Source organism: Palaemon carinicauda, chromosome 28 (genome assembly GCF_036898095.1).
Source record: "Palaemon carinicauda isolate YSFRI2023 chromosome 28, ASM3689809v2, whole genome shotgun sequence".
NCBI lineage: Eukaryota > Metazoa > Arthropoda > Malacostraca > Decapoda > Palaemonidae > Palaemon > Palaemon carinicauda.
In genome coordinates this window covers 66,801,154-66,803,653 of record NC_090752.1, presented here as the reverse complement: position 1 = coordinate 66,803,653, position 2,500 = coordinate 66,801,154, and positions in this window count along the sequence as shown.

Sequence of the window (2,500 nt, the reverse complement as noted above, 5' to 3'; positions counted from 1 at the left end):
GTATTCTATGCTTTTCTTTTTCTAACTCTCTAATCAAATATTATATAACTTCTGCAAGTAATATCTTACAGTTTTTTTTTTTTTAAAAAGACTTCTCTTCTCGTCTTTGATAAAAAAAAAAAACGAGTAGTATATCGCTATTAGTTATTTCAATTGAACTTATCTGAGAGTATTTTCAGAATCCAATATATTCATCTCACTAGTATATCACTATAATTATTTCCATAGCACGTATCTGAGAGTATTTTCATTATCCAATAAATCCATCTTACTAGTATATCACTATGGTTATTTCCATAGCACACATCTGAGAGTATTTTCGGAATCCAATATATCCACCTCACCAGTATATGACTATGGTTATTTCTATAGCACAAGTCTGAGAGTCTTTTCAAAATCCAATATATCCATCTCACTAGCATATCACTGTAATTATTTCCATAGCACGTATCTGAGAGTATTTTCAGAATCCAATATATCCATTGCATTAGTATATTACTGTAGTTATTTAAATAACACATTTCTGAGAGTATTTTCAGAACCCAATATATCCACCTCACCAGTATATGACTATGGTTATTTCTATCGCACAAGTCTGAGAGTATTTTCAGAATCCAATATATCCATCTCACAAATATATGACTATGGTTATTTCTACAGCACAAGTCTGAGAGTATTTTTAGAATCCAATAAATCCATCTCACCAGTATATCACTATGATTATATCTATACCACAAGTCTGAGAGTATTTTCAGAACCCAATATATCCATCTCACTAGTATATCACTATAGTTATTTCAATGCCACGTATCTGTCAGTTTTTCATAATCCTATATATCCATCTCACTAATATATCATTATAGTTATTTCCATAGCATATATCTGAGAGTATTTTCAGACTACAATATATCAATCTCACCAGTATATCACTATAGGTACTCCAATAACACATATCTGAGTTTTTCATAATCCAATATATCCATCTCACTAGTATATCACTATAGTTATTCCCATAGCACATGTCTGAGAGTATTTTAGGAATCCAATATATCCATCTCACCAGTATGTCACAATATTTATTTCAATAGCACGTATCTCAGAGTATTTTCATAATCCAATATATCCACCTCACCACTATATTAGTATAGTAACTTTAACACGTATCAAAGTGTATTTCCAAACTCCAAACAATCCAACTTTGAGACTTCTCCAATATATCCCTCTCACTAGTATATCACTACAGTTACTTTAATAACACGTATCTGGAGTATTTTCATAATCCAATATATCCACTTCACCAATATATCACTATAGTTACTTCAATAACACGTATCAAAGTGTATTTCCAAACTCCAAACAATCCAACTTTGAGACTTCTCCAATATATCCCTCTCACTAGTATATCACTACAGTTACTTTAATAACACGTATCTGGAGTATTTTCATAATCCAATATATCCACTTCACCAATATATCACTATAGTTATTTCAATAACACGTATCAAAGTGTAATTCCGTAATGCAAACAATGAAATTTGCGAGACTCGTAAGCATTGAAACCAGGGCTGCCAATCTCCCCTCGGCCATCTGTTACTAATGTCTCCATTACCGATGTAACAGAACTCGTCCAGCATAATAGAATGCCTCCATTAACTTCTCCTGTCCCGAAAATGGAATTATCGTTTGTCCTTTTCATATTGGGGCGTCACTTCGTCCACCTTCGTTGCTACAGGGATTTCTTATTTGAGAATTATCGTCTTTTATTCACTTTGCGATTTGAATAGTTTTCTGTTTGTTTGGCTGTTCCCATTCAAAGATGTTTTTTGGACTTGAGAGATATTATTCGTTTATCACTTTTTATTCACTATTATCCACCCGTATATCTTTGCGTTTTGGACAATTTTCTATTTGCTTCGTTACTCCCCTTTTGAAAGCAATTATTTCGACTTGAGATCTTTTTCTTTCCTTATTAATTATATATCTTAATTGTTGCAATTTATTTAAAACCGTCAATGCAAGTGCTTTATCTAAATCATCTTTAGACTATTCATTTCCTTCATTCCTATTGAATGATTATAAACCCTTTTCTTTTGATGGACGATTGGAATAAATGGAATGCTAATTTCCCTGTTGAAGCCCCTGGGCTTATAGTATCCTGCTTTTCTAACTAGGGTTGTAGCTTAACTAATAATAATAATAATAATAATAATAATAATAATAATAATAATAATAATAATAATAATAATAATAAAGGACAGAAATTATTGAATCGATCATTACTGGTTCAGCAGTCAAAATTAATTAGGGCACTGACCAATGGGTTGCTTAAGCCTGAAAGGTAAACGTATGCTAAGAAAAATAGATGTCGTTGAGAAGAAAATTAGTTATAATCTTATATATATATATATATATATATATATATATATATATATATATATATATATATATATATATATATATATATATATATGTGTGTGTGTGTAATGAAGAAATGGCCAAA